We start from the raw sequence: 15,209 nt of genomic DNA, 5'->3' as shown, positions 1-15,209 counted from the left end.
TTTCTGTGGAGTCTGGGAGCCCGGGAGATTGTGCTCAGAAGACACAGGGCCTACGGGTCCTCACTGTGTGCCTCAGACCCAGCCATGTGCTAGAACTTGCCCTGAAACCAACTCTTGCCTTTTGCTCACGTTTTGAAAATTAGGTTCTGCCTTCTTCCCCAGGGTCAATTTCTATCTTTCTAACCATTCTGGGAACCTTGTGTTCCCAGGATATAGGAAAAGTGATTCCAACTTGCTCTGCCTCTTTCGTATGCTAGGACCTAAGATCTCCTAAATACCAATCTTGAGGTTGAGGCCTAGCTGAGCTGAAGAATCTACCTGGGGTCCACTGCATACTACTTGCTAGGACTCTGGTGACCCTTGAACCTATGATCTTTACCCATTGCCTGCCAATGCACTTTGCCATCTCTTGGTAAATATGACCCCATGGATATCAGTTATTGTGCCCACCAATGAGTCGGCAGTCTCTCCATTGTCCATCGGTAGGCTGTCCTCTGCCATCCTTCTACCCACATCAGTTGGTCTGTCCAGTTCCTTCCAGGCTCCATCTTACTAGTGTGACAAACACTGCCTCTCTCTTCTGTGCTTTGATATAAGACCCAGGGCCCTTTGGACTAATGGCATTTTTTAAAATTCCCTATTAAGATAGTTTTTGGAGTGCCAAAGCTTAGAAATTCCATGAAATTTACTTTTATATTGCATGGTTTATATTTTATAGCATACCTTTTGTGTATGGAAGTATATATGGATGTCATATTTTAAGTATAGAAATTAATATTACAAAATTCTAAAAAGAGACCACCTATGATATTAGAAAGGCAAAAATTAGGACATTAATTCTTACTAATCTATTTGTTTTTAGTCTTATGGTTTAGGTAAACTTTTCTTTTTCTTTGCAAAATGCAGACTTAAAGGTCTCATGTCACTGGAACATTTTCAAAAGCACCAAGTAAGTAAATAAGCCAGACATTTTCAAGCATGGCTTATGTGAGATGTGTACGTATTGCTGTTATATAATCATTATTAAAATAAGTTCGCCTTAAGGAACTCCAGTTTTCAGCCTACACTACTACCCACAACCCATCACCTCCATCCAACATCACTGAATTCTCAAAGTAGATGTCACCTCTGTAATATTAGCAAAAGCTGACATTTATTTAACACTTAAAATATTTGACGTGACATTTTCAAATATGTCACACAAACACACACACACACACCTCAAATTGCATATATAGACCAGGAGAATAAAAATTGGCTGCTTACATTGAAAATATGTGTATCTGATAAAGTCTAAAACTGACTGCCTTTTTCAAATTCTCTACATTTACCCTGATAGTTCATTACAGAGAAAAATTAATTTCAAAGGCTTTTAAAAATATTTTTATTTATTTTTTATTGCAATTTGCATTCAACACTATCTTGTATTAGTTTCAGGTGTACAACCCAGCAATGAGATATTTTTATAATGTAAGAAGTGATCACCCCAATATATCTAGTACCCACCTGGCACCATACACAGTTATCACAATATTATTGAATATATAATATTCTCTACTCTTTATTGTACACCCCCCATGATTATTTTATAACTATCAGTTAGTACTTTTTTCTATTTACACACTTGCTAAATTTTTAAAATAATATCGATGAAAATTAATGTGTTGTGGCTAATCCAGTACAATTAGTCATATCAAGTTCCTTTAAGTGACGCACTTAAATGTTCACCTATAAATAAATTTGGAATACAAATTCACTACCTCATCACTGAATGACAGCTGGATTTCTTCTGTTTTGTCTAGATATGGAACTGTGTTTTTTTGTGTGTGTTTTAGTTTCAGGTGTACAGCATAGTGATTAAACAATCAGACACTTTACAAAGTGTTCTCCACAGTATATCCTGTATACCAATTTGTGGACCTTAATCCCTTCACCTTTTTCACCCAGATCCCCAACAGTGCTCCCCTCTGGCATCCATCAGTCTGTTCTCAACCTATAAATCTGCTTCCATTTTGTTTGTCAATTTATTTTGTTCTTTAGATTTCACATATAAGTGATATCATATCAAAAGCTTAATTCTCACTAACATTAAGATGTATAGTATTATTAAAAAAAATAATAGATTGGCATTGGGATTAAAAAAAATAATAGATTGGCATTTAAATTGAGGGAAGAAAAAAACAACAGGCATAGGTAGCCACATATAAAAATATGAGGTTAAATTTTACTTTAACACTAGGATTGACACCGGGATTTGTGGATGGATGTTATGTGTTGCTTTTTCTGCACTTTTGGGGGAGTCATGGCTTCACCCACTTTATATTGGAATGCAAGAATAAAAATTATATTATAGCAGAGTTCCATTGTGTTTAAATGGAAGAACAGTGAAATAAACTTTTTCCGTTTCCCACCTCACACAAAAGGTTAAGTGTTGACATTTCCTTTCGGATATGTGAAATATTTAATAAGGGTAAAGTAGAGCAGTCCAAAGAAAATACATGGCTGAAAACTTAGAGGGTGATGTTTGATATTCAAGAAAAGCACAGGAAGAGGCATGTTGTCAAAGGATTTCCCTGTGTGTGAGAGAAGGTGCACTGGTTGAGTGCAGTGAAAGTTTAACCATTTCAAAAACTGTTCAAATGTGAGCAATCCCTCTATTTTCTTCACTCATAAATTCTATTTCCCCCATTTATTTGCCTTCCTTAAGCCTTTTTTGATATTACCTCCTATATCCTTTGAAATAAATACAAAGGAAACAAATGATAAAGAGGACTATATTCATTAAGAAACCTCTGATTCTAAACAGTTATTTTTCTTTTGGCTCAAATATTCAAGAGATGATGTGAAGGCCTCAATGTTGGTTATTTTTTATTTCAGGGAAAACACACGGTTTTTATTTTATTTTTACAAAAGCAGGCCTCCAAAATCATTTGTACCAGATTCTGGATTGCAGGCAGGGAGGTGGAGGAGATGACTAAATGCAGAGAATCCAGGAAGCATCTTCAAGTAAAGTTTCTTTTTGTTTTGTTTTGTTTTGTTTTGTTTTGTTTTGTTTTGTTTTGTTAATGAAAAGAATTCATTCCACAGACATCAACCAGAATGGCAGCCTTTGGTTCAGTGTTCATATAGTTTCCATTTAAATCAAAATGTGTTTAAATGACAGCTCTTTTTTCTTTCTTTCTTTCTTTCTTTTTGGTCTTACTGGAAAAAATTTCATAATTGGTAGAGAAATAGACCAGAAAGAAAATTGTCTGTAATTCACCGCAAATGAAGGGAAGGCAACTAATCAAACTATTGTTGGAATTAAAATGCCAAATATGGAATAAGCTGTCACTTATACTTTTTGAGGACTTAAGGTCCCCATTGTTATGCTTAGGCCAAAGGGAAACAGGAACACCATAGTGTCATTCTGCATTCTGGCCATAACTTGTGCGACTATAAACACACAAGAAAACCTCCAACACTGGAGTGAGAGAGAAAGGTGAGCCTCCAGCACCTCCAGGGGGATGTTCTCCCCCAAGGAAGAGTGTACTGTTCCGGACTGTGGCCGCCTTAGAGAGCTGGGGTGAGTCCCAGCTGTAACTGCTAAGTCCAGGAAACTGAAGGCTCACCTTGGACACCCAGCGGCAGAGGGAGGAAATAGGACTGAAGTTACTTCTGTTGGGAGCCTTGACAGAAAAGATGCCTTAACCGGTTCAATACGGCAAAAGTGCTCCAATGAAGCTTCCTTTGGAAAATACAATCTCAGGATTATATTGCTCTGATTTTTGAATCTACTCCACTCTACACTCTTGAATGACTCCAGAAGAATTGTTTAAATAAACTTAATCTTTTTCAACCTTCCTTTCAGATCTGTTTTTTCCATCAGTCCTAATATGCCATTTATATTTCTTTTTTAAGAAAAGAAGAAAGCATGATCAAGATAGCCAACAAGATGATATATATCGTCTCTGCTCAGTCCCTGCTATGGAACTGAATTCCTTACATTTGAAATGCATTCCATGAGTGTAAAAGACATAAGCAGTCAGTCCTGATGGCTAAAAAAGGCGAATGAGGTAACGGTAACACTAATGGGCTGTGCGTCTCCGATGTCCTATAAATCGGAATATGAAATTAATTTCTTCCAATCTACATTCTCTCTATTCGAGGAGAACACGCCACAGTGGTAAGTTGAGGGAAAGTATTTAACAGAGAATGGTTAGCATTTATTTGAGCTGTCACTGCCATGCTTAGAGTTTGGGAAACACTTACTAAAATAAAAAGCATGTTAAAGTGCACGTTTCCTAAATTTCCTGTAAAATTCACGAATGCGGGATGACACTTGTGGGAACTCTTTTCATCTTCTAACCAAGTCTACTGGAAGTATCTCCCCCTGCTGTATGTATGCTGTAGGACAGTTGGGAAAAGGAGCTTTAGCCAGGCTTGCTATAGTAACAGCTGGTAGCTTTGGCATTTTCATATAAACATGCAAGCCAAAGAGGAATTTCTCCTTTATAATTGGCCTCATTTCCCCCTTCCTGGAACATTCCACAATGCCACCAACAATGAAGTGCTCAGAAAGGAGGAATCATTTCTGTTTATGTGAAAATAGATCTGAACTCCATGAGGCAAGGAAAAAAAATACCAAAAAGCTTCAAAGACCACAAAGAGAAGTTATAATCAAATCTAGATGCTGCTTTTGAGATCTGACAGAGCTCCTCCATACAGCAGCTATAGCCTACTGCTCTTTCTTCAAGCCTTGCCTAATTCATGCCATGGACAACGCTGGGCAAGCTGTTTGCTTAAGCAGAGTAAGTGTGGGTAGCACTCTTAGTGACCACCCACTCTCAAACATAAGCAAACCATTTCACTATCAGGAGTGCTTCCTAGATACTAAGCCTTTGGCTCAAAGTTTATATAAATGGTGATCAAAATGCCTTCAGGAGGTGGCATAGCATTACACTAACAGGGATGGACTTTTAAGTAACTCAAAATTGAATGCAAATTCTAGCTCTGCAACTTACTGGCTGTGTGCCTTCGGTTGGCTCATTTATGTCACTGAGGCTCAGTTTTGCTCATCTGTAAAATGGGGATACTAGTGTCTTCTCAGAGTGTGATTAGATACTATATATGTATTGCACCTAATGCATAAGCCTCACTAAAGGTTGGATAGTTTTATCAAGTACTCTCCATAGTAACTGTCCTTAGTATGCTTTACACTGCAAGGTGCATCTCCACAGTGTAACATAATGTGTAGGTTTTCTATGATCCTTACCACCATGCATATCACTATAATTCATCTTAGAAGGAAAACATATCTAGAAGCTTGAAGCAGCCTTAAGTGTCATCACCAGTTCACAATACCCTGCAGCAAATTAAAAATTCGGTCTTTATTCTTCAATTTCTACTTCTAAGAAACATAAAAAATTATGTATCCTCTTAAAATAAAATAAAAACTTAGTTTAAGATCATTTAAGAAAGAAAAGTATCATCCTGTATCTGCATTCAAATACCTCAGATGATTTCCCTTACAATGTAAATAATGTTTCCCTAATGGATTTAAATTCAAGTTTCCCTTTCGGTGCTTAAAGCCTGTTTATTCTCATTTGCCACATTAGGCAATTAATTGGGTATTTATAGGCAGCTGTCACACACCTCGCTGTCATTGCTACTCAGTCATACATCTTAAATCCTCCATATCTTACTACTTAAATCCTACCTCTTAATCACCTCATCATCTTTGTCACATTTTTTAAATTTCCTTCCACTTAATCAACTCCATTTTCTAAGCTAGAATATGAACAATTATGCAGAATCCTCCTAATGCAGCTTTACTGAGGCTCAATGAAGAGAAAGTGTTTTCTCCTCAAGTGATTTCTTTAGATCCAAGGACAGATTTTGCTTCTAGTGCAAGAGCATCACCGTGTGAGCTATTCCTGATCTGCACTTTGGTGTTGCCTTCAATCCATTTCCCTTCTTGATGCCTGTGGTTGTCTAATGAGGCTCTCCCTGGTAGGGGCTGAGCCAGCTTGGACTGAAAGTGCCCCCAGCACCACTATGACTCTCAGCTACACAGACACACCCTTGGCTCTGCTCCTGGCTGACCCTTTCCTGCCCAGTGTTCATGTGTGTTTAACAGCCATAGAAGAAGAGAAAAAAAAACACAAAACCTTCTAATACTCCTTGGGATCCTTGGTCCCTTGAGCTAAGAAAAAAGAAAGAAAAATTCAACCCTCAGAGGCTAGTCGTCTTATTTGGCTGCCCCCCCCCCCCTTTGTTGGTGAAAACTAGCCAGTTTATCTGGTACGTGGCCATTACAACTTGCGTATGTGGCTCCAAGGGACAGGTGTTCCCAGTGTAGGGACCCACAAAATGCTTTTCCATAAGATCTTAATAAGAGCTCTGAGGGGAAAGGGCTCCACTGTCAAATAACAAGAAAAGAAGGTGTTCAGTGCCTCCTCCTTAGAGACACAATCATATGTCAGAATGTTAACAATACCGAGAAATGCATGGTAAAGAAAATTCATTGACTTTTGTTTAAGGTAGGTTTCCTGAAGTTGTTTGCCAGCATGTCCATTTCTTGGTGTGACAAATATTAGGGTTATAAGAAACCGTAGGCTCTGCAGAGTAAATTTTGGAAATATTGCGCTGTATCAAGGCTCTTCTCTAATTTCTATGAGACAAGTTATTATATTCTCGTGTGTGATGTCTGAATTATTATTTTCACCCGCATGACCTGTGAGAGAATAATGCTGGTTGTGAAGGATGCTTTCATACTGCATGGTCTCCAATGACTGTATGCACAATCTATTTGTCCAAGAGCTCCTCCTGGGAAGGTGGCTAAAGGGACTGGTTTTGCCTAACACCCATCTGGCAGTGCCAGTCCCAAGATTTCCCTATCCCCACCGCATTTCACTTTATTGGTCACTATCAAATGCCCAGTAACCTAAGCTCCTTGTCAGCCAAAGCTTGGCATACAGTAGTAGATAACAGATAAACACTTATGAAGCAAAACAATGATTTAGCTGTATGTCTAAGAGAAATATGCAAAATTATTTAATGTTTGAAAAATACCCAACAAAGGGCTAGTTTTATTTTCTGCAGGAGTTGTTGCTGCTCTTGATACTGCAGATATTTTGAGAGTGTATTATCTACAATGTGCTTTCACTAATTGCTTCTACGTGCTGAGCACTTGGGATATATTATTATTGAGGAAGTCACAGTGAGGTAAGTGTTTACCTTTCTATTACAGATGCCACTGAGGTGGCTTAGAAAAACTTCCAACTATACATTGCAGAGCCAGGTTTTGCACTCAGGTTGCAGTGATCGAGCCTATCTGCTCTCCACTCTGCATGTCTTGTGCACACACCACACATACGTATCACGTGTGCACTGGGGAAACAACATAGAAATCAGCTAATCTATGTGTAATAATCATATTTTTATTGTGGTAAAATACATACAGTATAAAATTTATCACTTTACCCTTTTTTAAGTGGACAGTTCTGTAACATTTGGTGCATTCCTATTGTTGCATGACCACTATCACCGATCTCTCTTTCATCTTCCCCAACTGAAATGCTGTACCTGTGAAACAATAACTCCTCTTTCCTCCCTCCCCTCAACCCCTGGCAACCACCTTTCTACTTCCTGTCTTTATAAATTTGACTACGTAGGTATCTCCTATCAGTAAAATCATAAAGAATTTCACTCATTAATTTTTAAATTCTTGTTTTGACCACAGAATTAACCACTCATCTTAACTTTCTTATAACAACACACCAATTAATGTTGCTCAAAGAAAACCTGGCTCTAACTGAATCACAAAGCCAGCCCCCAGTGAGTGAAGGGAAATTTGCCCACCCAGCACAGGTGATCACTGACAGGATGAGAAATCCCAGGAATGCCAGGGTGGCAGCATATAGCCTGGGTCTTTGCATGTATTTCCCAAACAGTTCTCTTCCTCCGCCCGCCCCTTCCAAACTGCTTTTCTGATAATGTGTGAAAACAGTGCAACTTGAAGGAAATATAATCCACATGTTATGGTGCATTTACACTTATATGCTCTTGAGAATATGAAAATGGACTACCAATGCATTTCCAGTGGCTTTTATTTTTCATAGAAGCACAATTATAGACTTTAAATTAATTAATTCAGTAAGTAAGTAAATAAATAAAAACCTGAATTCCCAAAGGTGGTATACTCAATCTAAGTTTAAATTTTTGGAATTTAAACATTCTTTAAATAAATTTCCAAGCTGATCTTTAAGTGAAAGATTTAAAAAAGTACTGTATTAAGCAGCCTTTAAATTAGAGGTCAAAGTTATAAGGTCAAAACCATAAGAATGGGCTTAATTTTCCTGTTTTGGTTCAACTTCAAGAGAAAGTAGTAAATAAGGGAAAGGAGACAGATTTCAGGGATACCCAAACTTGGATTTGGTGCTGTAACATTCATCAAGCCTCAATTATCTCATCTGCAAATTGGACATAATAACTTATGGTTTACTGAAGTATCCTGGAGATTAAACAAAATATATATATATATATATATATATATATATATATACACACAAACACACACACACACACACACACACACACACCCCTAGACAGAGAACTCAACAGATGTTTGTTCATATTCCCTTATTTCAAATTTAAATGCTCCATGATAATGATATCATTAAAATCTATCCACATAATATATTCATATGAAGTACGGTGAATTGCATTTTTCCTTTAAATTGAGAGAACAAAATGATTGATCCCATTGGCACAAGAATACAAGGCACTGAAAGGTGAAGTGAGTTACTTAAAGTCACACACCAATTTGAAGGCCCATCAAAGAGAAAGCAAGCTGTCTTTGAAGAGTTTACAGGGGCAAACTATATTTAAATCTATATGGGTAGTCTTTCCCTATATTTTTGGGGCTGCAGAATCTTATTTCACCACACCCTGTCCTGAAATTCCCAAAATGTCTTCCAATAATTGTTTTCGTTTAATTAAAATTAGGTTTTTGCTTACTTGTTTGAAAAGCTTACTATGAACCATCTACTTCAGGTTACTACTCTTCTTGTAGTAACCTGAAGTAGAGGGTTCATAGGAACCCTTTCAACAGACAAAGGGTTTGAGTCGGTTAGACTAATGGGTCACCCCTCTGAGAGTCACATGGCTGCTGTGTCTTAGAATAGTTCTAAGAATAGGTGAAGGACATGTTGGGTGAACATTTCAAGGTCCCTCGTCCTTTCCTCTCAGGTAGTATCTCAATCTTATTCAAAAGATGAGCACAAAGACTGATACAGAACTCACATACACAAAATACCATTTGCTCCTACTGAGAAGATAAGCAATGAGTCGCACAGACCAGCTCAGTGTCAAATAAGTCCTTTAATTACCATTTCTTCAACTCTTCCAATACTTATTATATTAACATAACACTGTGCTTAGTAAAAATTAAGCCATAATCTCTTTAAATAAAATTTTTTCTCACTTCATTGAAATATATATATATTGTTTCGCTAAGCCTTTTAAGAATCCACATATATTTTTTTTTAATTTCCTATGGGATTCAGCCCAATTATTGTATCTTCATGGGCTAAAAAGTCCTTACCTGGTGATGCTGGAAAAAAACAAAGCCATTCTAATCTCAGAGAAGAATAAAATGACTCCCTATTCAGGCATAAATAAATCCAGCAATGAAGTCAAGCAACACACTCTAGGCTGAAACCCACTTGGTGGAAAAGATGACGTTAACTCCATAACATGGAAGTCCAAACTGCAAAATATATTTTTTTATATACTTAGCTATTACATAGTATTTGAACTTATTTTCTCCTGCCAGTCTACTTGCCTAATTACATTTAATCACTTTAGTCTCTAAGATCCATCATCAAGTCAGCATTAAAGGTCCATCCAGAAAAAGACTTCCCTGGGTACCCAATGAAAGTTGACTGCAGCAAATTGAAGAACTAAAGAATTGATCCCAGAAAATAACTGATACACCTTCTAAGACAAAAATAACCAAAAAAGTACTTTACTATCATTGAGGCTTCCACTCTTCCTGTGGCTTTTGATTTTTTATTTTTATCTTATTTTGATTCTAGATTTGATTTGGCATTCAGTGGTTCGTTCAGATGATTTCAAACACAACTCTCACCACAAGGATCATTCTGTATATTGATATTTGAGAAAATATTCCAAATAATTTATAAGTCTAATTAAATATACACCAAGAAAAATCCTTCAGCGTAAGTGCCACTTCCTAATATTAAAAACTTACTCTAATTTCATTGATAACGTATGACTGGTATGCAAAAAGAGTTTCTTGTCTATTAGACAAATTTACTTATCTTAGTGTCTAGATTGATGAGTGTATGTTGAAAAGGAACAACTGAGTTCTTGGCCACATTCCCAGTCCCAACTAATAAGGATATGAGTTCCCTGAGAATGAAAGCCTTGGTCTAACAAAATATGTCTTCCTTATGGCACAGAGAAGCATAGTTGATGAAGGTTCCTAAGTCATATCAGCGACAGTAACTTGGCTCTTAGGGCTTCTCAGGTTCCTGATGGAAAGACATTCCTGGGGCTGTGATTCACTCCTCCTGCTTCCTCCGGCTCTCCTAGGCAGGGAAGTCACTGTGCTATTCATTTCTCACTGAAAGGCAGCCATGTCTACTTTCCTGCCTCACTACAAGGGACTTTCAGGGAAGGCTGACGGCACTCAGTGTCAAATCGTCTGAGAATACACTGATTTATTTAACAATCAGTACCTTGCCTTGGGTTAAGGGTTTAATAAAGTTAAAAATAATTGAGGACTTGGGGAAGTACCATGGCTAGTCTATTTGAAAATTCACTTCCCTGCCAGTTTTCTCTCATTCTGTTGACAGACTGTAGAACCTTCCTTTCATCTCTTTCCTCTTTTTTACAGCTTAACCTGCTCCCTGAAGGGGTATGCTTTTTCTAGGAGACAGATTATGCACTACGCCCAACATGAAAACTTTACACTCTTCCTGTTGTCACCTGAGAGATTTCTCTACCTGGAAGAAATAAGTTATCCCACCTTTTACTCTCAAGTTGGTTTTCCTTCGAATTCCTTCTTAGAACTCACATACTTAAACTTTAAGGAGGGATGTAAACTGAAACTTTGGTTCCTCGTAATTTTTCTTTTCTCCCAGTGAGACTTTTGACAGTGTTCCCCATTGCTGTTATCCATTATAGAAATTTAACTGCACTTTGAGAATATGTGATTTCAAACACACTAACTAATTTTCTATCTGAAGGGAAGGAAAAAAGCTAAAACTAACGGCAAGTTCAAGTCTTATGTAGCCTAGAAGAGGAAGATTTGTAAGCAAGCAAGAGACTAAGTGGTAACTTTATTTATGTACTTCAAACTGGAAACAAACTAAAGAAGTGAAATGACTCTTTCAGATAGCTTCTACAGATAGTTCATTAAAAATGCATATTGCTTAAAATAGTCACAGATTATCTTTTTAAATTATTTTTCATCTAAAGGTTTTTACTTTAACCATCATCCAGAAAATATCTACTAAGGACTTAGTTGGTATAGAGGGTGTTGGTTAGATGTTAAATGAGAGCATCTTTTCTCCCAGGAGCTTACAAAAGAAAGGTGTTAAAGAGCATCTTTTATATATACTGCCAAACATTCAGAAATAAAATATGTCAGATAATCAAATAACATTCAGCTTTTTTTCAAAATTCACTATAAAATCCAAACATCAATACTCTAATAATCTGGTTTGAGCTACATTAATTCATAGTGGTGATTGTTCTTCCCACATCTCACATCCACTCGCTAAGAATTGTTGCAGGTTCCAAATATGAATATTAAAATCCTATGGGAAAAGACTTATGAAAAGTTTCTTTTAAAATCACTTGGAGCTACTTTCTGAAAAACAGGCGGGGGTGGGGGGTGGTGAGGAGGGGAGTGGGGCGTGGCCACAGGCAAGGTTAATTCCTTTGAAACTCATTTTCTATGCAGGAAAGACAGCTTCCTTGCCACAGCACTGACACACTCATCACTACCATACTTCCCAGCAATGCTGCTGGAGTCAAGTAACCACAACTCATGTGTGCACAGGGAAACATCTGACAAAGACTGTGGGGCAGAACTGAGCTCACAGCACACTCTATTTCAATGATAGTCTTCGAAGTATGGAACTCAGGACTGAGGCTGTTTTGGCCCTTACACACTATGTGGAAAGACAGCACATTCCACTCTGTCTAAAGGCCAATGGGCAGCAGTATTTCAAGAAGAGGGTGCAAATGGTGGGTGAATGGCTCAGTGGAAACTGGCAGTCCTTTTGATATAACTGATGTTAAGATCTTTTCAGTAAACTCACAATTTCTCATTTATGCCCCCAGGAATAATATATTTTATTGGTTCCTTTCTATCTTTAACTGTAAAATAGGCTTTAAAGCTCAAATGAGAGAGTACTGTCATGAACAGTATGTGAAATAAAGAACAGCATTAGCATTAGTACAACTACAACTCATATTTAGAGATAATTCATGAGCTTTAACTAGATTGCATGCTTTAACTATGACATGTATATATGCAAAATAAATGTCTTTCTTATTTATTGTGTTAGAAGTGATGGAAAATGATATAAAAAGTATATTGGGGAATATATGTTAATTAATAAAGGAGATATTTTAGGTCATATTACATGGTATATTTTAATATTGGTACTGATTGCAAATACTGTAACAATGTATTAAATGCTTACAATAATTACTTAAGTGGGCAACAGGAATTCTGAAGAGGCAAATAATTTCCCAATAGTTGGGAAACTTTGGTTGACCAATATTTTTAAGTATTAATCAATTAAGAGTACACAGGAGCTCTAATTTGAGAATTTGAGGGAATGCTGTGGACTTATACATCTCTAAAAAGGTACAATCAAAATTACATAATAATTATTGCTTTCTTCAAGAGACAGGTTTCTAGTAACTACTAAGACATAATGCTTTAGGTGAATTAGTACAATATGTCAAAATTTCAGTACAGGTTCACTAATAACAAAGGAAATATAAATAAGTAGTTGTGGTAATGTTAACAGGATTTTTTACTGTAAATGTGAAGATGCAGATATACAGGGGGTGACAAAAGTAGATTTACAGTTGTGAGTACGTGAAACAATTTGTTCTTATATTATTTATTGTTGTGTTATATATTTTCCCATGGAAACAACTCTAAACCTATTTTTGCACACCCATGTATATGCAAATCTAAACTACATTTAATGAATACAAAATGTGTCTCCACTGGCTAACTAGCAAACAATGTACCATAAAATCACCTTTTACTCTACCCACTTTTTCTGTTTTGGCAGATTCACTTCAATGAGGCATTGTGGGAGAGTCTAAGTTATTTTTACAACATTCATAAGGTCTCCAAAGGGAACATTTATAAAGAAAGACAAAACTGTCATAGGTAAATAAAATAAATGAAAGGGGAAATCCACAGGAAATTTTTAATTATTTACTGTAATTTTATTTGTATTAATATATCTTATCCTTTGAGAGGCACCTTACTGGGATACACTAAATTAGAAGAAACAATTGCAACTTTTTTTGCCAGCATTTCCATTGAGTATGAGCTCCATGTGGCCAGGAGCCAAGGAATCTGGTTTATTTTTTAATTCTGAGGACCCAAAACATTGCCTGGCACCTAGTTTACGGTCAGTAATATCAACGAATAAAAGACTTGCTTAGCTTTTATTAACATGCTTTTCCCCTACTACCTTTCTACCTGATATGTCATTTCCATATTAACATATGATCTCAGTCTCTAATATACTTATACCTGCTCTCTCTCTTAGTTACCTTTTTTAACTTGCGTATAATGTTTCTTATACTCATGTGCATTAGAATTTTCTATAAATATTTTCAATATTATTTATTCATCATAATTCCCTCTTCTTACTTCTTTATATGTGCCAGTGGCCATGATCTCATCTGTTCTGAGACAATACTGCCAACTTGATCCCAAATCTTAGAACTAGATTATACCTAGAATCAAATTAACAATGCAGTCCTTCAATAACTGAGACCTGAGACCAGTAGAAGTAAATGCTTTATGCCATTTGACTGTGGTGATTGAGTAGTTTGGGAAATACTCAAACTTCAAGCAAGGCAACCTAGATTTAATTTCAGGAAAACAATGACCAAAGTTATATCATAGCTAAGTTCACTATCCTCTTCCAGAAGAAAAGAGGAAAAAATGAGTGTATGGTTTGTACATAGCCTGGAAAATAGGGACACAATGAAGAATGTGGCATGTTTTACCAGCAATCCCCAGAGTAGACCCAAGGAATGGTCATATTACAATCACTAGAGAAGTGAAGCCTGTGTATGGTAACTGGTTAATCATAAGCTTTTGCTACAGCCTGGATGCTTTGAGACTAGGAAGGAGGTTCCTGGTCACAAGGAAAAGAACTCCCCCCGGAAGTATAAAGTTGGCATTTTGGCCAAAATTCTTGGGTTGAGTTTGTTTGGTCTGAGTCAAATTACAAAACTTTAATATATTCTGAGTTTACCAAAAACATTTAGTTTCTTGATCTACAAAGTTAAGATTGATATCCTAAACCAGTGGTCGGCAAACTGCGACTCATAAGCCACATGGGTCTCTTTGGCCCCTTGAGTGTGGCTCTTCCATAAATACCATGGCCTGGGCGAGTCTATTTTGAAGAAATGGTGTTAAAAGAAGTTTAAGTTTAAAAAATTTGACTCTCAAAAGGAATTTCAATCATTGTACTGTTGATATTTGGCTCTGTTGATTACTGAGTTTGCCGACCACAGCCCTAAACCATAGTTCAGAAAGAAAAATGCCCTGGCCCGAGCAGTCAGTAGCCTTCACTGGACACCACCTCTATTGAACCTGGCTTCCTTTCTCATTCTCATATGAACTGCATGTAATTTCATAATATTTACCATATCTATTGCTACTTATCTGCTGGCAATTACACAATGTACCTTTGTGAGTACATGATTACAGAAAATGGAGCTAGGTGAAACAAGCATTTTGCTGTCGGTGAGACAATTAGACATTTGTTAGAGCAAAGACAATTCTATAGCCTCAGCACGCAGTCTTGTGGGTGTGACTCTTAACTTTCATCAAAAACAAAAAGTTTGGACAATGTCTTGACAAGTGGTTTGGGGTATAACCACAGGGAACAGTTTATTAAGGAAGGCATTAAGAAAAATAAAAGTTT

The 15,209-nt window shown here is 36.8% G+C and overlaps 1 protein-coding gene across 2 annotated transcripts in view; it reads right to left on the bottom strand.

Moving 5' to 3' along the window:
- SUGCT (succinyl-CoA:glutarate-CoA transferase) overlaps window positions 1-15,209 on the bottom strand; it is a 432,199-nt gene that overhangs the window by 64,728 nt on the left and 352,262 nt on the right. The gene's annotated exons all lie outside the window — the stretch shown is intronic.

This window comes from Pipistrellus kuhlii, unplaced genomic scaffold (genome assembly GCF_014108245.1).
Source record: "Pipistrellus kuhlii isolate mPipKuh1 unplaced genomic scaffold, mPipKuh1.p scaffold_m20_p_10, whole genome shotgun sequence".
NCBI lineage: Eukaryota > Metazoa > Chordata > Mammalia > Chiroptera > Vespertilionidae > Pipistrellus > Pipistrellus kuhlii.
The sequence above is the reverse complement of the archived record's forward strand: the minus strand, read 5'-3'. Positions and strand labels throughout refer to the sequence as shown.